Genomic DNA, 23,244 nt, shown 5'->3' with positions numbered 1-23,244 from the left:
GCAGAACATCCCGTTGTGCGAATGGAGCCTGTTTGTCGGACAATGCTACATGTAAGGAAGGAGTGTGGTAAGGAGATAAGGGAAGTGATACTCTGGTAACAAGGTCGGGTAATAAAAATAGAAAGTGCTGGAAACACTCAACAGGTCAGGCAGCAGCTGTGGAGAGAGAAGCAGATTTAACGTTTCCGGTCGAAAACCTTCCATCAGAAGGTGGGCAGTTGTGTTAGGTTACACGATTAAACGTGCAAATTGTCACGTAGTAGAGGTAAGGAAAAGATATCAAAAGTTTGGAACAGATACTTTAGAATTCGATAAAGGTTTGATTAACTTGTATATCGAACTCGGAACTATAACGTGTTAGAGTTCCTCGGCTAAAATTCGCAAAGATTTGTTTAAGAGCTGTTGTTAATTATATGTCTAATTATTGCGGGATTAATAAATCTGACATTTAATGCTGCGAACACTTTTGCTGCACTGCGCGTTCTCCAGCTGTGCTCGGAGCGCCGTCCCCTTCAATCCATCGCTCACAGGGACTGTTCCATTCAGCATTTCTTTTCTCTGGGCCTTGGTGAAATTTCATAGATTGAAAGCGACGCCTCTCAACCCCAAGCTCGTCACCGACTTGCTAACCGCTGCACAGCGACCACACTCTGCTCCCGTGAGATGGAGGCCCAGGAGCTGTTTCAAGCTCGAGTGCAGTTACAAGCAGAACTCATTCAAAGAAAGTTCACATCATTGAGGCGCCTGAGTCTTTGCACCGAACTCCTTCCCAAAGAGTTGAGATTCATGTGGGGGTGATTTGGGCACATCTTTCCCCACATTACAACACTTCAAAGGGACTTCAATGGGCTTAAAGCGCTTTGGGACGTCCTGAGTTCGTGAAAAGCTCTGTATCAAAGCCAATGTTTTTTTTTGCAAAAGTTCGAACAGCAAGTTCATAATTCGCGGGCAAAATAACGGCTCGTCCGGGATCCCTCGCAAGTTTCAACCAATAACCCCGAAGCGAGAATCATACCAACGAGCCAACTGATAAATTTGACTGGAGATAAGAGGTAAGCATTGTAAAACCATTTTGTTTGTGTGGTTGTTCTTAATGAGCACTTAAGACCGAAACAGTGACTCTGTCTTTTCGAACTGTCTACTGAAGCGCCGCCCGGGCCCACTGCTACAGTTAATGAGCTGTAGTTGAATATTGGATGGGATAAAAATTGATAAAGCGGAGGTACTAGAAAGCTGGCTGTACCAGGACCAGTTGAAATGCATCCTAGGATGCGGAGGGGAGTAAAGGTGGGAATTACGGAGGTGCTGACCATAATCTTCCAATAATCATTGGATATGGGGTGGTGCCAGACGTCTGGAGAATCGCAAATGTTACACCCTTGTTGAAAAAAGTGTATAAGGTTCAACCCAGCAACTACACGCCAGTCAGCTTAACGTCGGTAGTGAGGAAACTTTTAGAAAGGGTAACCCTGCACAAAATGACCAGTCACTTGGACAAGTGTGGATTAATTAAGGAAAGTCTGCTCGGATTTGTTAAACGCAAATCGTCTTTTCCCAACTTGATTGCATTTTTTGATGAGGTGAAAGAGAGGGTTGATGAGGGAAATGCAGTTGATGTGGTGGACATGGACATCCAAAAGGCATTTGATAAAGTGCCACTTAACAGGCTTGCCAGCAAAGCTGAAGCCCATGGAATAAAAGGGACAGTGGCAGCATGGATGTCAAATTGGCTAAGTGACAGGAAACAGAGAGTAGTGCTGAACTGTTGTTTCTCTGAATGGAGGAAGGTACACAGTTGTGTTCCCCAGGGGTCGGTACTAGGACTACGGCCCTTCTTGACATATATTAATTATTTGGAGTTAGGTGTCCAGGGCACAATTTCAAAATTTGCAGATGATACAAAACTTGGAAGTATAGTGAGCAGTGAGGAGTATAGTGATAGGCTTCAAGAGGACATAGATAGGCTGGTGGAATGGGCGGACATGTGGCAGATGAAGTTAAAAACAGAAAAGTGCGAATTGATACATTTTGGTCGGAAGAATGGGGAGAGGCAATATAAACTAGAGTCCTGGCGAATCATATAACTAGGGCTGTAGAGAGGGCTTTAAACTAATTAGTGGGGGGGAGGTTTCTAGAGAGCAAATCATAGAAATGACAACAGAGAAGGTCATAGACTTAGGTAGCAGTGGGGGAATTAAAAAACAGAATGTGTCAGGAAGGGACAGAAGGTATGGAGTAAAAAGTAAAGTACTAAAAAGGGAAAAAACAGGAACTAAGTGTTACAAAACATATTTGAAAGTTCTTTATCTGAATGCACGTAGCATTCGTAACAAAATGAATGAGTTAACGGCACAAATAATGACATATGGGTATGATCTTGTGGCCATTACAGAAACATGGCTGCAGGGTGACCATGACTGGGAATTAAACATACCAGGTTATTTAACAATCAGGAAGGACAGGCAGGAAGGGAGAGGAGGTGGGGTGGCTATGTTAATAAAGGAAGGAATCACTATAATACAGAGAAATGATATTGGGTCAAAGGAGCACGATAGTGAAACAGTTTGGGTGGAGGTAAGGAATAATAAGGGGAAAAAAACACTAGTGGGTGTAGTCTATAGGCCTCCGAACAGTTGCAACTCTGTTGGACGGAGTATTAATCAGGAAATAGTTGAGGCTTGTAATAAGGGAACAGCTATAATTATGGGGGATTTTAATTATCATATTAACTGGACAAATCAAATTGGGCAGAGCAGCCTTGAGGAAGAGTTCATTGAGTGTATTAGGGATGGGTTTCTTGAGCAGTATGTAACTGAACCGACCAGGGGGCAAGCAACCTTAGATTTGGTCCTGTGTAATGAGACAGGATTAATTAAAAATGTCCTAGTAAAGGATCCCCTTGGAATGAGTGACCATAACATGGTTGAGTTCCATATTCAATTAGAGGGTGAGAAGGTTGGATCTCAAACAAGCGTGCTGAGCTTGAATAAAGGAGACTATGAAGGTATGAGAGCGGAATTAATGAGAGTGGACTGGGAAAATAGATTAAAGGGTAAGACGGTACATGACCAGTGGTGTGCATTTAAGGAGTTATTTTACAACTTCCAAAAAAAATATATTCCACTGAGGAAAAAAGGGTGTAAAAGAAAAGATAGCCATCCGTGGCTAAGTAAAGTAATTAAGGATAGTATCCGACTAAAAACAAGGGCATATAAGGTAGCCAAATCTAGTGGGAGGATGGAAGATTGGGAAGTCTTTAAAAGACAGCAAAAAATAACAAAAAGATTGATTAAGAAAGGGAAGATAGATTATGAAAGTAAATTAGCAAAATATATAAAAACAGACAGTAAAAGTTTCTATAGTTATATAAAAAGAAAAAGGGTGGCTAAAGTAAATGTTGGTCCCTTAGAGGATGAGACCGGGAAATTAATGGTGGGAAACATGGAGATGGCAAAAACACTGAACAATTATTTTGTATCAGTCTTTACAGTAGAGGACACTAAGAATATCCCAACACTGGACAAACAGGGGGCTCTAGGGGGGGAGGAACTAAATACAATTAAAATCACTAAGGAAGTGGTACTTGGTAAAATAATGGGACTCAAGGCGGATAAATCCCCTGGACCTGATGGCTTGCATCCCAGGGTCTTGAGGGAAGTAGCGGTAGGGATTGTGGATGCATTGGTAATAATTTTCCAAAACTCACTGGACTCAGCAAAGGTCCCGGCAGATTGGAAAACTGCTAATGTAACACCATTATTTAAAAAGGGTAGTAGGCAGAAGGCTGGAAACTATAGACCTGTTAGCCTAACATCTGTGGTTGGTAAAATGTTAGAGTCCATTATTAAGGAGACAGTAACGGGACATTTGGATAAACACAATTTAATAGGGCAAACTCAGCATGGTTTCATGAAGGGGAAGTCATGTTTAACAAATTTGCTTGAGTTTTTTGAAGAAGTAACATACAGGGTGGATAAAGGGGAACCAGTGGACGTAGTGTATTTAGACTTCCAAAAGGCTTTTGACAAGGTGCCACACAAAAGATTATTGCTCAAGATAAAAAATCACGGGATTGGGGGTAATATTCTGGCATGGGTGGAGGATTGGCTCTCTAACAGAAAGCAGAGAGTTGGGATAAATGGTTCGTTCTCAGATTGGCAACCAGTAACTAGTGGTGTTCCGCAGGGGTCAGTGCTGGGTCCCCAACTCTTTACAATCTATATTAACGATTTGGAGGAGGGGACCGAGTGTAACATATCAAAGTTTGCAGATGATACAAAGATGGGACGGAAAGTAGTGAGTGAGGAGGACATAAAAAACCTGCAAAGGGACATAGACAGGCTAAGTAAGTGGGCAGAGATTTGGCAGATGGAATACAATACTGGAAAGTGTGAAGTTATGCACTTTGGCAGGAAAAATCAAAGAGCAAGTTATTATCTTAATGGCAAGAAACTGGAAAGTACTGTAGTACAAAGGGATCTGGGGGTCCTGGTGCACGAAACTCAAAAAGTTAGTATGCAGGTGCAGCAAGTGATCAAGAAGGCCAATGGAATGTTGGCTTTTATTGCTAGGGGGTTGGAATATAAAAACAGGGAGGTATTGCTGCAGTTGTACAAGGTATTGGTGAGGCCGCACCTGGAATACTGCATACAGTTTTGGTGTCCATACTTAAGAAAAGACATACTTGCTCTCGAGTCAGTACAAAGAAGGTTCACTCGGTTAATCCCGGGGATGAGGGGGTGGTCATATGAGGAGAGGTTGAGTAGATTGGGACTCTACTCATTGGAGTTCAGAAGAATGAGAGGCGATCTTATTGAAACATATAAGATTGTGAAGGGGCTTGATCGGGTGGATGCGGTGAGGATGTTCCCAATGATGGGTGAAACTAGAACTAGGGGGCATAATCTTAAAATAAGGGGCTGCTCATTCAAAACTGAGATGAGGAGAAACTTCTTCACTCAGAGGGTGGTAGGTTTGTGGAATTTGCTGCCCCAGAAAGCTGTGGAAGCTACATCATTAAATAAATTTAAAACAGAAATAGATAGTTTCCTAGAAGTAAAGGGAATAAAGGGGTACGGGGAGCGGGCAGGAAATTGGACATGAGTCTGGGTTCGGAATGGTCATGGCCCTGTGGGTAGTGGAGCGGGCCCAGGGGCCGTGTAGCCTTGTTCTGCTCCTACTGTGTTCTAATTCTGTTAGATTTCAGGAGATGGTTTTATTCCTGTTCCTGGCTGGGGTGGAGATCGCCTTTACAGAAGGTAAGTACTGTAGAAAATATAGGGACAGAGTGATCTCCTGGAAGAATTTCGATCGCCTAGATGGGTCGGAGAGGAATTTCCCAGATTTTTTTCTCCCAAATTGGCCATTGGGTCTTTATCTGGTTTTTCGCCTCTCCCGGGAGATCACATGGGTTCGGGTGGATGCAGAGTGATAGAAGATTTGAGGTTAGGATCAGATCAGCCATGATCTTATTGAATGGTGGAGCAGGCTCGAGGGGCCGATTGGCCTACTCCTGCTCCTATTTCTTATGTTCTTATGTTCTTAAACTAAAGGATACAATTCCAAAGTGGTTGCAGGAACAGAGATACCTGGGGGTGTATGTACACAAATCGTTCAATGTGGCAGGACAGGTTGAGAAATCAGTTTAAAAAGCTTACAGAATCCGGGGCTTTATAAATAAAGGCGCAGAGTACAAAAGCAAGGAAGTTATGATGAACCTTTATAAAACACTGGTTCGGCCACAACTGCAGAAATTATGTGTTCCAGAAAATTTTATCCTGTGCAATAACTGGTCCCATTAAATTAAACAAAAGTTGCCCCAGATTCCTGGTGACATAAGCAACGAACATTTTAAACCAGACTCCTGAAATACAATCGGCCTGGAAAAAGCGATCGGAAACTCGCCGCTGGCTAACGCCTCCGAATCAAAAAACCAATACGACTTACTTGGTGTCTCCAGAGCTTCGGACTCTTGCTGCCCTGGGCCTGCTGGCATACGCCTGCATAAAGGCCCATGGATCCCAGGGGCGCACACGGTTCGCAAGCCTGGGTGTCCTTATGCACCAGTCGCTGAAGGTAAGCATGCAGGTGCAGCAGGCGGTTAAGAAGGCAAATGGTATGTTGGCCTTCGTAGCGAGAGGATTCGAGTACAGGAGCAAGGGTGCCTTGCTGCAGTTCTACAGGGCCTTGGTGAGACCACATCTTGAGTATTGTGTGCAGTTTTGGTCGCCTTATCTGAGGAAGGATGTTCTTGCCATGGAAGGAGTTCAGCTAATATTCACCAGGCTGATACCTGGGATGGCAGGAATGACATCTGAGGAGAGATTGGGACGATTGGGCTCGTACTCGCTGGAGTTTAGAAGAATGAGAGGGGATCTCATTGAAACTTATAAAATTCTGACAGTACTGGAAAGACTAGATGCAGGAAGGATGTTCCTGATGGTCTGGGACTCCAGAACCAGGGGTCACAGTCTAAGGATAAGGGGTAGGCCATTTAGGACAGACATGAGGAGGAATTTCTTCACCCAGAGAGTGGTGACCCTGTGGAATTCTCTACCACAGAAGGCAGTAGAAGCCAATTCATTAAATATATTCAAGAAGGAGTTGGATATATTTCTTAAGGCTAAAGGGATCCAGGTGTATGGGGAGAAAGCAGTGACCGGGTACTGAAATTGGATGATCAGCCATGATCGCATTGAATAGCGGAGCAGGCTCGAGGGGCTGAATGGCCTACTCCTGCTCCTATCTTCTATGTTTCCATGTTTCATCCCTGGGATCACATGGGGCAGGTCAACCAATCAAATAGGGGGATTCCTATGAGGCGAATTGGGATTCCATTAATGTACGGAATCCCCATAAGCATATTAGAAATCTCCAAATAAAGAACATTTCACACCACGGAAATAAAAATAAATGGTCACTTGTTCAAACGTAATGAAATTAATTAAAGATTTAAAATATAATTGAATGATATGAAATATAAATTTGAACATTTTAAAGCAGGCCAGAATTTACCTAAAGTAATTTTAAATGTATGTGTTATATCATTAAAAAAAATGTTTTAATCAACCGACAAAAAATTGTGTTGCACAATGAAGGAATTGCTAACATGTTTGCTGGGTGACAGTCAAACTCTAATAACCTTTTTATAGAATCAAAGATTTATGACAGACGCCGATTACTCAATCCAATGTTTTCGTAGTGTAGTGGTTATCACGTTCGCCTAACACGCGAAAACTCCCCGGTTCGAAAGCGAGCAGAGACATTTTGTAAATCGTGTTCATTTAAATAGTAGAAAAAATGGAACAATTCGCATTTCTAATGCAATGTAACAAAATCCTGTTACATTTGTGTTTCTCTGTACAGTTCTGCACTCACTCAAAGCACTACAGTGTCGCTCGCTCACTCCCGTTTCCAGCTCTGACCGTGCAGACAGCCCCTCTCAAAGCTGCACATTCCGGCTGCTTTCAGTTGAATTGTGAAAGATTATTCAAGGATCCTGCAGCTTTACCTCGGTTCACAACAGCAGATCTAAGCCGCGTTTCTGCAAACTACGAACCATGTTTTCCAGAATTCCAAGGTGTATAAGGAACTCAACCATTAAAAACCCTTTCATTAACCACAGGAGTTCAGGAAATTTTCTATGATTCTATAAAATGTTATTAAAGTTTGTCTGTCATCCGGTATACATGTTAGCAATTCCTGCAGTGCGCAACAAAATGTTGTGGGTTGATTAATGATAATAGAAACAATTATGAAGTGTCTCACAGACTTCAATGATCCCTTAATACCGTTGGTTAACTAAAATCTATCAATCGCAGGTTAAAATGAGCAATTCATGTTGCATCTTTGAAAGAGATATCCAATCAGTCCCACTCCGCTGCTCTTCCCCCATAGCCCTGCTGACACTCCTGCCAGTGGAAACTGTTTCCCCCATAATTTTGATCACCTCTATTAAATCTCCCCTGACCAGTGATTAATGTAGTTCCACGCGGGCAAGTATCAGATCATCCACTTGGTGCCTAGCAAAGATCGGTCAGTGTGTGGTCTGAAAACATCATGTGAGAGAATAGTTTTTTTTTCTGTGAAATAGCCGGTCCCGTTAAATTTAACAAATGTTGCCCCAGATCGCTGCTCTCTCAAGCAATGAACATTTTAAACCATTCTCCTAAAATGCAATGTGTAAAATGAGATATGGGTTAACAGTTCAGGAGATGCAAAGAGCAAAATAAATGAATGAAGTTTCGACTGTCCCTCAGTAACCATATTATCATGTCTTTCATTCTGCAAAATAAAGTTACCGGTTAATTAATGGTGATTAAAGCAGTTCTTATTTATTCACATTAGATGCATGTAATTAATTTAATAAAATTACATCGCATTCATGAATAAAAAACGGTAATACCAAAATTTCTTCCCTAACTGGGAATCGAACCCATCTCGCAGCGCTGATAGGAATACGTTATTGAATAATTTTATGATGCCCTCGAAAAATGTCACACTGCTAAATTAAAATCACTGCTATAATGTGTTTCATTGTTGAAGAAGGGGATTGAAAATGACAATAAAAAGCCCAGACTGCGCCCGCAGTGAGACAGAGTTCGAACTTAGAAAGAAGTTGGTGCTGCGAAGTAACCGCTGAGCGAAAGCTGACACCGGTTAAAGAACGAGAAGCCGCTCAATATAAAGGATGAGCTCACAAACACCAGGCGCAGTGCAGTCTGGTCAACGACAAGCCCCTCCTTCCTTATTCAGAGACATGAACGGGAGTCAGACGCCACAAACTTTAATTAAAAGCACAAATACGAGTAACACTTACTTCCAAATCTTCACTGTTAAAATGATATCACTTTTTTCCAATTCGGGCTGCGTAGAATCTGAAAATCAGCACCATGGGATTTGATGTTCACTGCTGATTCTATTTTCCTGTTCAATATGACAAAAGTTGGCCCAGATTCCTGGTGTCATCAGCAATGAGCACTTTAACCCAGACTCCTAAAGCTCAGTGTGTAAAATGAGATATGGGTAACAGTTAACATGCAAAGCAAAAATAAAGTGATTGAAGTATCGACTCTCGCTCAGTTATCATTTCTTTCATTGGGCAAAAGAACATTATCGGTTAATTAATTATGCTTTGCCGTGAAAGCAACATAAAAGTTGAACAAAAATCATTCTCCCAACACGGGGCTCGAACCCACGACCCTACAATTAAGAGTGCCGACCGACTGAGCTAGCCGGGCTGGAGAAGCTGATACGTTCTTGTCTTTGATTGCAGCCAGGCGCCTAGTGGCTCGGCCCCAGGCTAAACCACGAACCAGGTTCTCCTTAATTCCAAGGTGTGTAAGGAAATCAAGCATCAAAAGCCCTTTCATTAACCACAGGGATTCAGGCAATTTTCTGATCGCAAAGCGCTTTCTCACCTTGTCAATATCTCTCGTCTATTTGCCGGTGTTTCCCGATTCTGCATGTCTCTCTGGCTCTGTTTATTCTATGTGAACACCTGCAGGTTGATTTTGAGCGAATACCTGTGCTTGTGTCTTGTCACATTAAATACATGAGGAATTGTGGCGCTTCTCTCCCTGACACTGGGGAAAGAGTGAGACAGTCTTTGGAGCAAGTGTCTGGTTATTGTGAAACGGCAAAGAAAACAATAATTCTGGAATTACCCGGAAAAACAGTGACCCCGACGTGATTTGAACACGCAGCCTTCTGATTTGGGAGTCAGACGCGCTACCGTTGCGCCACGAGCTCCAACAATCTAAATCGCGCTGTTTTTATATACACACGTTCCACAAACACTGTTTCATTCCTCCTGCCTTCTCCTGATTCCTCAGTGTCATACACAGAAGCGCCTGATGCCCTCATTTCACAGAAATCCCACAGAGCAGATAGAGGCCATTTCGGCCCATCGAGCCTGCACCGACACATATCCCACCCTATCCCCGTAACCCCACGTATTTAATCCCCCTAACACTAAGGATCAATTTATGATAGCCAATCAACCCAACCCACACATCTTTGGACTGTGGGAAGAAACCGGAGTACCCGGAGGAAACCCACGCAAACACGGGGAGAATGTGCAAACAGACAGTCGCCCGAGACCGAGATTCGAACCCGCGACCCTTGCGCTGTGAGGCAACAGTTCTAACCACGATGCCACCGTAACTATGCAAGCGTAACAAGCAAACACAGGTATTCCTTCAAAATCAACCGGCAGGTGGCCACAGACACAATAAACAGAGCCAGAGAGAAAGACAGAATCGGGAATCTCCGGGAAATAGACAAGAGATATTGACAAGGACTAAAGCGCTTTGCGATCAGAAAATTGCCTGAACCCCTGTGGTTAATGAAAGGGATTTTGCTGCTTGAGTTCCTGATACGCCTTGGGCTTCTGGAGAACTTTTTTCGTAGTTTGCAGAAACGCGGCTCAGACATGCTGCTGTGACCGGGCCGGAGCCACCAGGCACCTGACTGCAATCAGCGACAATGAAATGTAGCTCCAACTGGCCCGGCTAGCTCAGTCGATAAAGCGGTGAGACTCTTAATTTCCAGGTTGGGGGTTCGAGCCCCACGTTGGGCGGTATTTACTTTGTTAAACTTATATGTTGCTTTCAAAGCGTCATTAATTGAGCGATAACCTTGTTTTGCACAATGAAAGAAATGCGAACTGAGAAAATACTGCAGATGCTGGGAATCTGAATTGAAACAGAAAATGCTGGAGATACTCAGCAGGTCAGGCCGCTTCTGCGAAGAGACAAACAGTGTTAACGTTTCAGGTCGATAACCTTTCGTCAGAACTGGAAGAAAGAGGTAATTGAACAGATTTTTAAGCAAGTGTAGGGGATTCTATGAGATCATGGCTGATCTCCTGCCTCAATTCCATTCACCGGCCCCATCGCCATATCCCTTGATGCCCTTACCAGTCAGAAATCTACCGACTTCTGTTTTGAACATACCCAATGACTGAGCCTCCACAGCCCTCTGGAGTAGAGAATTCAAAATATTCACCACCCTCTGTGTGCAGAAATTTCTTCTCCTCTCAGTCCTGAATGGCCTAACCTTTATCCTGAGGCTGTGGCCCCTGGTTCTAGACTTCCCAGCCAAGGGAAACTTTCTCCCAGCATCCAACCGATCAAACCCTGTAATAATTTTGCATGCTTAATGAGATTCCCTCTCATTCTTCCGAATTCAAGAGATTGCAGGCCTAGTTTACACAATCTCTTCTCATACGAGGTCAGTGACAGTCTTGCAAATGGTGACTTGATATTCGGTAGTGGGATCATGATCCAGGCGGAGGTAGGAGGAGGTGTTGGAGAGTTGGCGTACAGCTTCCGCTAAGCAGAGGTCGGTTCGCCAAACAGCAACAGCACCACCCTTGTCAGCAGGTTTTGTGCTTTGCATGTTAACTGTTACCCATATCTCATTTTACACAATATATGGGCTACTCCAGCTCCAATTCTTTTGTTCTTAGTTGTTATTTCCTCACACAGGAGAGCAATCTCGCCCCTGGACAAGCAGAAGGAGCAATTTCCAGCAAAATGATTCCGCAAACGTGGTAACTGCTACACTGTGGAACCGTCTCCACTTTCAGCACCAGGTCAGATGGAAATGTCAAAATTTTTTGAGGATGTAACTGGTAGAATAGATAAGGGGGAACCAGTGGATGTGGTGTATTTGGACTTTCAGAAGGCTTTCGATAAGGTCCCACATAAGAGATTGCGGTGCAAAGTTAAAGCACATGGGATCGGGGGTAAGGTACTGACTTGGATAGAGAGCTGGTTGGCGGGCAGGAAGTAAAGAGTATGTCTAAACGGGTCTTTTTCCAAGTGGCAGGCAGTTACTAGTGGGGTAGGGCAGGGACAAGTGCTAGGACCCCAGCTACTCACAATATATATTAATGATCTAGAAGGTTGTACTAGATGTAATAACTCCAAGTTTGCAGACGACACAAAGCTGGGTGGGCACGTGTGCTGTGAGGATGATGCAGAGAAACTCCACTATGATATGGACAGGTTAGGTGATTTAGCAGAAGCATGGCAGATGCAGTGTAATGTGGATAAATGTGAGGTTATCAACTTTGGTGGCAAAAACAGGAAGACAGCTTATTATCAGAATGTCAATAGATTGGGAAAAGGGGAACTGCAATGAGACCTGGGTGTCCGTGTGCACCAATCGCTGAAGGTAAGCATGCAGGTGCAGCAGGTGGTTAAGAAGGCAAATGTTGGCCTTTATAGTGAGAGGTTTCGAGTACAGGAGCAAGGGTGTCTTGCTGCAGTTGTACAAGGCCTTGGTGAGACCATACCTTGAGTATTCTGAGCAGCTTTGGTCACCTTAGCTGAGGAAGGATGTTCTTGCCATGGTGGGAGTGCAGCGAAGATTCACCAGACTGATACATGGGATGGCAGGAATGACGTATGAAGACAGATTGAGATGATTTGGCTTATATTCGCTAGAGTTTAGAAGAACGAGAGGGGATCTCATTGAAACTTACAAAATTCTAACAGGACTAGACACACTAGATGCAGGAAGAATGATCCCGATGGTGCGGGAATCCAGAACCAGCGGCCACAGTCTAAGGATAAGGGGTAAGCCACTTAGGGCTGAGATGAGGAGGAATTTCTTCACCCAGAGAGTGGTGAACCTGTTTAATTCTGTACCACAGAAGGCAGTTGAGGCCAATTCATTAAATATATTCAAGAAGGAGTTAGATATATTTCTTAAGGCTAAAGAGATAAAGGGATATGGGGAGAAAGCAGGGACAGGGTACTGAATGTGGATGATCAGCCATGATCTCATTAAATGGCGGAGCAGGCTCGAGGGGCCGAATGGCCTACTCCTGCTCCTACCTTCTATGTTTCTATGTGAATGGAGCAGGTGAACTGCTGAATCCCACTTTTAAGGGATGTCCCAAAGTGCTTGACAGTGGTGTGAAAATAAATGAGTTCCGCTTGGTAATTAAAAGTAAAGACTGTCAGAAGTAGGATTCGAAGCCACGCCTCCAGAGGAGACTGCGACCTGAACGCAGCGCCTTAGACCGCTCGGCCATCCTGACTTGCTCCATTAGTTTCTGCATCTCACCACTTCCACATGAAGAACGTTTCCGTCCGGGTGCTTGTTCAATGCTGTTGAAGGCTCAGTGACCGGGATATTATCTCCCCCGGGGTTTTCCTGAGCTTGTGCTCGGTGTATGGGGAGGTTTGTCCCGGGTCCCTATTATCTTGCAGCTCCAGGGATGGGCAGTATCAATCTGAGCTCTGGAGCTGGGGAGAAGCGAATAATTAATGGGTTTGTTTTCGGGCCTGAAATGCGGCTTAGATCTGTTGGTATTAACCGAGGCCGGGGCTGCGAGGTATTTCAGTTTGTTCACGTTTAATCAGAGGAATATCCGCAGTCAGGAGCTGAAAAGGACCAAGAGCTGAAAAAACACCAGAAAAAAGATAAGAAATATCAGCAATTGTGATCAACTCTTTAATGTGTGTTCTGGCAGTTTAGTGGTTTAATTGTTTTAATCAACATTCATTAACCGAAAGCGTTGTTTTGCAGAATGAAATAAATGCTCACAGTAAGGGACAGTCGAAAGTTGAGTAATTTAACGTTAATAATTTGTGAAAGTTTATTCATTGACGAAGATTTATACCCTATCAGAATTTACGCACTGTGTATTTTTGGAGTCTGCTTTAAATTGTTCGTTGCTTTTGACGCAAGAAATCTGTTAAATTTATTTCACAGAAAGATAATGTTTCCGCCCGGGCTCGAACCGGGGACCTTTCGCGTGTAAGGCGAACGTGATAACCGCTACACTACGGAAACCTCTGCTGAATTGAGCATCGAGAAAGCACTGTTCAGACAGAAGGGACACTACAGAATCGCTCTTTCTGCAATGATTTCTTTTCACTGGCATTTCTCTGACCGAACTGCACAAGTCAAAAATGTTCCTTTCAAACTCATTAAACTGTCGAATTTCCTTCCCTCTGGTTTAACCCAGGCGTTTAACTTGTTCTGCAAACCATGAACCAGGTTCACCTGAATTCCAAGGTGTGTCAGGAAATCAAGCTTCAAAAGCCCTTTCATTAACCACAGGGATTCAGGCAATTTTCTGATCGCAAAGCGCTTTCTCACCTTGTCAATATCTCTCGTCTATTTGCCGGTGTTTCCCGATTCTGCCTGTCTCTCTGGCTCTGTTTATTCTGTGTGACCACCTGCAGGTTGATTTTGAGCGAATACCTGTGCTTGTGTTTTGTCACATTAAATAAATGAGGAATTGTGGCGCTTCTCTCCCTGACACTGGGGAAAGAGTGAGACAGTCTTTGGAGCAAGTGTCTGGTTATTGTGAAACGGCAAAGAAAACAATAATTCTGGAATTACCCGGAAAAACAGTGACCCCCGACGTGATTTGAACACGCAGCCTTCTGATCTGGAGTCAGACGCGCTACCGTTGCGCCACGAGGTCCTACAATCAAAAGCGCGCTGTTTTTATATACACACGTTCCACAAACACTGTTTCATTCCTCCTGCCTTCTCCTGATTCCTCAGTGTCATGCACAGAGGCGCCTGATGCCCTCATTTGTTTAACGTAACAAGCAGACACAAACACAGGTATTCCTTCAAAATCAACCCGCAGGTGGCCACAGACACAATAAACAGAGCCAGAGAGAAAGACAGAATCGGGAATCTCCGGGAAATAGACAAGATATATTGACAAGGACTAAAGCGTTTTGCGATCAGAAAATTGCCTGAACCCCTGTGGTTAATGAAAGGGATTATTGCTGCTTGAGTTCCTTATAAGCCTTGGGCTTCTGGAGAACTTGTTTCGTAGTTTGCAGAAATGCGGCTCAGACATGCTGTTGTGACCGGGCCGGAGCCATCAGGTACCTGACTGCAATCAGCGACAATGGAATGCAGTTTTAACAGGCCCGGCTAGCTCAGTCGGTAAAGCATGTGACTCTTAATCTTAGAGTACGTGGGTTCGAGCTCCCAGGTTGAGCGGTATTTAATTTGTTAAACTTTTATGTTGCTTTCAATGCGTCATTAATTGAGCGATAACCTTGTTTTGCACAATGAAAGAAATGCGAACTGAGAAAATTCTGCAGGAGCTGGAAATCTGAATTGAAGCAGAAAATGCTGGAGATACTCAGCAGGTCAGGCAGCTTCTGCGACGAGAGAAACAGAGTTAACGTTTCAGGTCGATAACCTTTCGTCAGAACTGGAAAAAAGAGGTAATGGAACAGATTTTTAAGCAACTGTAGGGGATTCTATGAGATCATGGCTGATCTCCTGCCTCAATTCCATTCACCGGCCCTATTGCCATATCTCTTGATGCCCTTACCAGTCAGAAATCTACCGACTTCTGTTTTGAACATACGCAATGACTGAGCCTCCACAGCCCTCTGGGGTAGAGAATTCCAAAGATTCACCACCCTCTGTGTGAAGAAATTTCTTCTCCTCTCAGTCCTGAATGGCCTAACCTTTATCCTGAGGCTGTGGCCCCTGGTTCTAGACTTCCCAGCCAAGGGAAACATTCTCCCAGCATCCAACCGATCAAACCCTGTAATAATTTTGCATGCTTAATGAGATCCCCTCTCATTCTTCCGAATTCAAGAGACTGCAGTCCTAGTTTACTCAAGCTCTTCTCATACGAGGTCAGTGACAGTCTTGCAAATGGTGACTTGATATTCGGTAGTGGGGTCATGGTCCAGGTGGAGGTAGGAGGAGGTGTTGGAGAGTTGGCGTACAGCTTCTGCTAGGTAGCGGTCGGTTCACCAAACAGCAACAGCACCACCCTTGTCAGCAGGTTTTGTGCTTTGCATGTTAACTGTTAACTGTTACCCATATCTCATTTTGCACAAAATATGGGCTACTCCAGCTCCTAATTCGTTTGTTCTTAGTTGTTATTTCCTCACACAGGAGAGCAATCTCGCCCCTGGACAAGCAGAAGGAGCAAGTTCCAACCAAATGGTTCCGCAAACGTGATAACAGCTACACTGTGGAACCGTCTCCACTTTCAGTACCAGGTCAGATGGAAATGGTAAAAATTTTTGAGGATGTAACTTGTAGAATAGATAAGGGAGAACCAGTGGATGTGGTGTATTTGGACTTTCAGAAGGCTTTCGATAAGGTCCCACATAAGAGATTGGTGTGCAAAGTTAAAGCACATGGGATCGGGGGTAAGGTACTGACTTGGATAGAGAACTGGTTGGCAGACAGGAAGCAAAGAGTATGTCTAAACGGGTATTTTTCCAAGTGGCAGGCAGTTACTCGTGGGGTAGGGCAGGGATAAGTGCTAGGACCCCAGCTACTCACAATATATATTAATGATCTAGAAGGTTGAACTAGATATAATAACTCCAAGTTTGCAGACGACACAAAGCTGGGTGGGCATGTGTGCTGTGAGGAGGATGCAGAGAAACTCCAGTATGATATGGACAGGTTAGGTGATTTAGCAGAAGCATGGCAGATGCAGTATAATGTGGATAAATGTGAGGTTATCAACTTTGGTGGCAAAAACAGGAAGACAGCTTATTATCAGAATGTCAATAGATTGGGAAAAGGGGAACTGCAATGAGACCTGGGTGTCCGTGTACACCAATCGCTGAAGGTAAGCATGCAGGTGCAGCAGGTGGTTAAGAAGGCAAATGTTGGCCTTTATAGTGAGAGGTTTCGAGTACAGGAGCAAGGATGTCTTGCTGCAGTTGTACAAGGCCTTGGTGAGACCATACCTTGAGTATTGTGTGCAGCTTTGGTCACCTTATCTGAGGAAGGATGTTCTTGCCATGGAGGGAGTGCAGCGAAGATTCACCAGACTGATACATGGGATGGCAGGAATGACGTATGAAGACAGATTGAGATGATTTGGCTTATATTCGCTAGAGTTTAGAAGAACGAGAGGGGATCTCATTGAAACTTACAAAATTCTAACAGGACTAGACACACTAGATGCAGGAAGAAAGATCCCGATGGTGCGGGAATCCAGAACCAACGGTCACAGTCTAAGGATAAGGGGTAAGCCACTTAGGGCTGAGATGAGGAGGAATTTCTTCACCCAGAGAGTGGTGAACCTGTTGAATTCTGTACCACAGAAGGCAGTTGAGGCCAATTCATTAAATATATTCAAGAAGGAGTTAGATATATTTCTTAAGGCTAAAGAGATAACGGGATATGGGGAGAAAGCAGGGACAGGGTACTGAATGTGGATGATCAGCCATGATCTCATTAAATGGCGGAGCAGGCTCGAGGGGCCAAATGGCCTACTCCTGCTCCTATCTTCTATGTTTCTATGTGAATGGAGCAGGTGAACTGCTGAATCCCACTTTTAAGGGATGTCCCAAAGTGCTTGACGGTGGTGTGAAAATAAATGAGTTCCGCTTGGTAATTAAAAGTAAAGACTGTCAGAAGTGGGATTCGAACCCACGCCTCCAGAGAAAACTGCGACCTGAACGCAGCGCCTTAGACCGCTCGGCCATCCTGAAACATAGAAACATAGAGATAGGAACAGGAGTAGGCCATTCGGCCCTTCGAGCCTGCTCCGCCATTCAATGAGATCATGGCTGATCTTCGTCTGAGATCATAGCTGATCTTACCAGTTCAGTACCCCATCCCCGCCTTTTCTCCGTAACCCTTAATCCCCTTAGCCTTCAGAAATATATCCAATTCTCTCTTGAAAATATTTATTGAATTAACCTTCACAGCCCTCTGTGGCAGGGAATTCCACAGGCTCACCACTCTTTGAGTGAAGAAATTCTTCCTCATCTCTGTTTTAAATGATTTGCCCGCTATTTTTAGACTGTGGCCCCTGGTTCTGTGCTCCCCGGCCATTGGAAACATTCTCTCTGAATTCAGCCTGTCCAGGCCTGCCATAATTTTATATGTTTCGATGAGATCCCCTCTCAATCTTCTAAACTCCAGTGAGTACAAGCCCAAACTATTTAATCTCTCTTCGTAGGTCATTCCCGCCATTCCAGGTATCAGCCTGGTGAATCGCCGTTGCACTCTTTCCATGGCAAGAACATCCTTCCGCAGATGGGGCGACCAAAACTGTACACAATACTCCAGATGCGGTCTCACCAGCACCTTGTACAGCTGTAGTAAGGTATCCCTATTCCTATACTCGAACCCCCTTGATATGAAGGCCAACATACCATTTGCCTTCTTAATCGCCTGTTGCACCTGCATGCTCTCCTTCAGTGACTGGTGCACAAGAACGTCCAGGTCCCTCTGCACTTCCCCATCTCCCAATCTATTGCCATTTAGATAATAATCTACCCTCCTGTTTTTACCCCCAAAGTGGATAACCTCGCATTTATCCACATTATAGTGCATCTGCCACGTATCCGCCCATTCCCCCAACCTGTCCAAATCGCACTGTAGCCTCCTGACATCCTCATCAGAGCCCACCCCTCCTCCTAGTTTAGTGTCGTCAGCGAATTTGGAAATATTGCATCCAATTCCCTGATCCAGATCATTTATATATATTGTGAACAGCTGGGTTCCCAGGACAGATCCTTGCGGCACCCCGCTGGTCACTGCCTGCCACTCCGAAAACGAGCCGTTTATTCCAACTCTCTGTTTTCTATCCGCCAGCCAGTTCTCTATCCACGTTAATACTTTGCCCCCTATCCCATGAGCCTTAATTTTGCATGATAATCTTTTGTGTGGAACCTTATCGAAGGCTTTCTGGAAGTCAAGGTACACCACATCCACTGGCTCTCCCCCATCTATTTTACCAGTTACTTCCTCAAAAAATTCCAGCAGATTAGTCAAACACGATTTACCCTTTGTAAATCCATGTTGACTCTGTCCGATCCTTTCCCCATTTGTCAAGTGCTCCGCTATTTTATCCTTAATAATGGACTCTAGCATTTTGCCCACAACCGATGTAAGGCTTACTGGTCTATAATTCCCTGCTTTCTCTCTACCCCCCTTTTTAAATATTGGGGTAACATTAGCTACCCTCCAATCCACGGGTACTGTTCCCGAGTCAATGGAGTTCCGGAAGATGATCCTTAGAGCATCTGCTATCTCCAGGGGCACCTCCTTAAGTACCCTAGGATGTAGTTTATCAGGCCCTGGGGATTTGTCGGCCTTCAGTCCCCTCAACTTACCCAACACCATATCCCTAGAGATACTAATTTCTGTCAGCTCCTCCCTCTCATTAGTCCCTATGTTTGCCGATATTCCTGGGAGGTTATTTGTGTCCTCCTTTGTGAATACAGAACCAAAGTATAAGTTTAATTGGTCTGCCATTTCCTTATTCTCCATTATATATTCTCCCGAATCGGACTGCAAGGGACCGACTTGGGATTTTACCATCTTTTCCTCCTGATATACCGATAAAAGCTTTTGCAGTCTGTCTTTATGTTTGCTGCAAGTTTACTTTCGTATTCTATTTTCCCCTTCCTGATTAATCCCTTTGTCCTCTTTTGCTGTATCCTGTACTGCCCCCAATCTTCCGGTCTGGTGCTTTTTTTTGCCAGTTGATATGCCCTTTTTTTTGATTTTATGCTGTCCCTAATTTCCCTCGTTATCCACGGTTGAGTCACCTTTTTAGGTTTATTTTTATGCCAAACCGGTACAAACATGTTCTGGAATGCTTCCATTCTATCTTTGAATGCTTGCCATTGTCTATCCACTGTCAATCCCCCCAGAAACACCACCCAATCAATCTTACCCAATTCCCGTCTCATACCCTCGTAATTCCCTTTATTTAAGTTCTGGACCTTAGTCTCTGATTCAATTTCCTCACTCTCCATCTCGACTGAGAGCTCGATCATATTATGATCGCTCTGACCCAAGGGGCCTCGTACAAGAAGATTGCTGATAAGTCCCTTCTCATTGCACAATACCCAGTCTAAAATGGCCTGATCTCGAGTCGGCTCCTCGACATATTGGTCCAGATAACCGTCCCGAAAACATTCCAGGAATTCCTCCTCCTCAGAATTTTTACTAATTTGGGTAGTCCAATCAATATGTAAATTAAAGTCACCCATGATGACAGCTGTGCTCTTATCGCACGCTTCTCTAATTTCCCTTTTTATGCCTTCCCTCACCTCCATATTACTATTTGGAGGCCTATATATCACACCCACTAACGTTTTCCTCCCCTTGCTATTTCTCATTTCTACCCATACAGATTCCGTTTCATCCGTGTTAATATCCTTCCTTTCCATTGCATTAATCCCCTCCTTTACCAGCAATGCTACCCCACCTCCCCTACCTTTTTGCCGATCCTTCCTAAATATTGTATATCCCTGGATGTTAAGTTCCCAGCCTTGCCCACCCTGCAGCCACGTTTCTGTAATCCCAATCAAATCATACTTGTTTACCTCTATTTCCACAACTAATTCATCCACCTTGTTCCTAATGCTTCTAGCATTAAGATACAAAGCCTTCAGGCTTGCTTTTTTCACACTCTCATTATGAATTAGTTTGGCCCTTTGTGTTTCTCTCCTTTGCTTATTGCTTCTCACCTTTCTACCATCTATTTCTGACTTCATATGACTTCCCTCTTTTCCACTACCTACGTTCCCATCCCCCTGCCAAATTAGTTTAAATCCTCCCGAACCGCCCTAGAAAATATTACCCCGAGGACATCGGCTCCCTCACAGTTCAGGTGTCGACCGTCCCCTTGGTACAGGTCACTCCTCCCCAAGAACTGGTTCCAATGCCTCAAGAATTTAAATCCCTCTCCCTTGCACCACTGCTCAAGCCACGTATTTAGCTTATCTATCTTACTCTCTCTAAACTTATTAGCTCGTGGCACTGGTAGCAATCCAGAGATTACTACCTTTGAGGTCCTACTTTTCAATTTAGCTCCTAACTCCCTAAATTCAGCTTGTAGGACCTCCTCCCTCTTTTTACCTACATCGTTGGTACCTACATGTACCACGACAACTGGCTGATCCCCCTCCCCCTTCAGAATGCTCTGCACCCGCTCCGAGACATCCTTGACCCTTGCACCAGGGAGGCAACATACCATCTTGGAGTCTCGGTCTCGGCCACAGAAACTCCTATCTATCCCCCTTACAATTGAATCCCCTATCACTATAGCCCTATCCCTCTTTTTCCCGCCCTTCTGTGCAGCAGAGCCAGTCATGGTGCCCTGAACCTGGCTGCTGGTGCCTTCCCCTGATAAGTCATCTCCCCCAACAGTACCCAAAACGGTAAACCTGTTTTGGAGGGAGATGACCGCAGGTGACTCCTGCACTACCTTCCTGCCTTTGCCCTGCCTTTTGGTCACCCATTTACTGTCTGAGCTAGCCTTTACCTGCGGTGTGACCAACTCACTGAATGTGCTATCCACAACATCCTCAGCATCGCGTATGCTCCAGAGTGAGTCCATTCGCAGCTCCAGCGCCGCCATGCTAGGAGCTGCAGCTGGACACACTTCCTGCACACATAGTTGTCAGGGACAGTGTCCCTGATTTCCCACATGGCACAGGAGGAGCATGACACGGGTCCGAGCTGCCCTTCCATGACTTAACCCTTACAATATCCTTTTATTTACTACGATTTAGCTTAATTATTGAATTCTACTTAGAATAAGTTTGTGAAAGTACTCACCAACCAGTCACCTACCTGTTTTCTGGTGTTGTATTTTCACTGCCGCCTCCTGTCCTGGAACCTTTTCCACCTAGGTTAGGCTCCTGAAATAAAATAAATTGAACCTACCTTTTCAACTTCCCCTAACCCCTAAAAGGTTAGAGGAGGTGGAAGGGTGGGAGACACTACACTGTAGTGTTTCGGGTTTAGCAACAGCTCCACCTATATAAGAGTTACTGGCCTCCTGCTCTCCCGACTGCACCAGCTGTGAAAGAAAAAGCCCGCGAAAGGTGAGCTTTTAAACTCACCAGTTACTGGCCTCCTGCTCTCCCGACTGCCCCAGCTGTGAAAGAAAAAGCCCCCGAAAGGTGAGCTTTTAAACTCACCAGTTACTGGCCTCCTGCTCTCTCGACTGCACCAGCTGTGAAAGAAAAAGCCCGCGAAAGGTGAGCTTTTAAACTCACCAGTTACTGGCCTCCTGCTCTCCCGACTGCCCCAGCTGTGAAAGAAAAAGCCCCCGAAAGGTGAGCTTTTAAACTCACCAGTTACTGGCCTCCTGCTCTCCCGACTGCACCAGCTGAGAAAGAAAAAGCCCGCGAAAGGTGAGCTTTTAAACTCACCAGTTACTGGCCTCCTGCTCTCCCGACTGCCCCAGCTGTGAAAGAAAAAGCCCCCGAAAGGTGAGCTTTTAAACTCACCAGTTACTGGCCTCCTGCTCTCCCGACTGCACCAGCTGTGAAAGAAAAAGCCCCCGAAAGGTGAGCTTTTAAACTCACCAGTTACTGGCCTCCTGCTCTCCCGACTGCACCAGCTGTGAAAGAAAAAGCCCGCGAAAGGTGAGCTTTTAAACTCACCAGTTACTGGCCTCCTGCTCTCCCGACTGCCCCAGCTGTGAAAGAAAAAGCCCCCGAAAGGTGAGCTTTTAAATTCACCAGTTACTGGCCTCCTGCTCTCCCGACTGCACCAGCTGTGAAAGAAAAAGCCCCCAAAAGGTGAGCTTTTAAACTCACCAGTTACTGGCCTCCTGCTCTCCCGACTGCCCCAGCTGTGAAAGAAAAAGCCCCCGAAAGGAGAGCTTTTAAACTCACCAGTTACTGGCCTCCTGCTCTCCCGACTGCACCAGCTGTGAAAGAAAAAGCCCGCTCCATTAATTTCTGCTTCTCATCACTTCCACATGAAGAACGTTTCCGTCCGGTTGCTTGTTCAATGCTGTTGAAGGCTCAGTGACCGGGATATCATCTCCCCCGGGGTTTTCCTGAGCTTGTGATCGGTGTATGGGGAGGTTTGTCCCGGGTCCCTATTATCTTGCAGCTCCAGGGATGGGCAGTATCAATGTGAGCTCTGGAGCTGGGGAGAAGCGAATAATTAATGGGTTTGTTTTCGGGCCTGAAATGCGGCTTAGATCTGTTGGTATTAACCGAGGCCGGGGCTGCGAGATATTTCAGTTTGTTCACGTTTAATCAGAGGAGCTGTCAGGAGCTGAAAAGGACCAAGAGCTGAAAAAACACCAGAAAAAAGATAAGAAATATCAGCAATTGTGATCAACTCTTTAATGTGTGTTCTGGTAGTTTAGTGGTTTAATTGTTTTAATCAACATTCATTAACCGAAAGCGTTGTTTTGCAGAATGAAATAAAAGCTCACAGTAAGGGACAGTCGAAAGTTGAGTAATTTAACTTTAATAATTTGTGAAAGTTTATTCATTGACGAAG

At 44.7% G+C, this 23,244-nt stretch overlaps 5 non-coding genes across 5 annotated transcripts; all 5 read right to left on the bottom strand.

The window, feature by feature from the left end:
• Positions 1-9,677: 9,677 nt before the first annotated feature.
• Positions 9,678-9,750, bottom strand: trnag-ccc (transfer RNA glycine (anticodon CCC)). The gene has a single exon. It is a non-coding gene; the product is annotated as a tRNA-Gly (tRNA).
• A 3,218-nt stretch (positions 9,751-12,968) lies between these two features.
• Positions 12,969-13,051, bottom strand: trnal-cag (transfer RNA leucine (anticodon CAG)). The gene has a single exon. It is a non-coding gene; the product is annotated as a tRNA-Leu (tRNA).
• Positions 13,052-13,736: 685 nt separating this feature from the next.
• Positions 13,737-13,809, bottom strand: trnav-uac (transfer RNA valine (anticodon UAC)). Its single transcript has one exon. It is a non-coding gene; the product is annotated as a tRNA-Val (tRNA).
• A 567-nt stretch (positions 13,810-14,376) lies between these two features.
• On the bottom strand, positions 14,377-14,449 carry trnaw-cca (transfer RNA tryptophan (anticodon CCA)). The gene has a single exon. It is a non-coding gene; the product is annotated as a tRNA-Trp (tRNA).
• A 2,933-nt stretch (positions 14,450-17,382) lies between these two features.
• Positions 17,383-17,465, bottom strand: trnal-cag (transfer RNA leucine (anticodon CAG)). Its single transcript has one exon. It is a non-coding gene; the product is annotated as a tRNA-Leu (tRNA).
• Between the last annotated feature and the right edge of the window lie 5,779 nt (positions 17,466-23,244).

This window comes from Somniosus microcephalus, unplaced genomic scaffold (assembly GCF_052327205.1).
Source record: "Somniosus microcephalus isolate GS21.2 unplaced genomic scaffold, FLI_Smic_1.0 unresolved_chr4, whole genome shotgun sequence".
In the NCBI taxonomy this organism is placed as follows: Eukaryota; Metazoa; Chordata; class Chondrichthyes; order Squaliformes; family Somniosidae; genus Somniosus; species Somniosus microcephalus.
Note: the sequence above shows the minus strand (reverse complement) of the source record. Positions and strands in the feature narration are given on the sequence as shown.